Below are 210 nucleotides of genomic sequence, written 5' to 3'. Positions count from 1 at the left end.
GTGTGTGTGTGTGTGTGTGTGTGTGTGTGTGTTACTTTTAAAATAAATTTTAGTTTTTTATTATATTGTTACACACTTATGTTGTCGCATAAATAATCTTTTATAATTCATTTTTAAGATCCAACAAAAATGAAGAGTATAACGTTTTGTACGATATTATTATTGTCTAATCTCGGATATAGTGCATCTATTCCAGAATGGTGGCAGTCA

This window comes from Atta cephalotes (genome assembly GCF_000143395.1).
Source record: "Atta cephalotes unplaced genomic scaffold scaffold00026, whole genome shotgun sequence".
Classification (NCBI taxonomy): Eukaryota; Metazoa; Arthropoda; class Insecta; order Hymenoptera; family Formicidae; genus Atta; species Atta cephalotes.
This window is presented reverse-complemented; position numbering follows the sequence as displayed.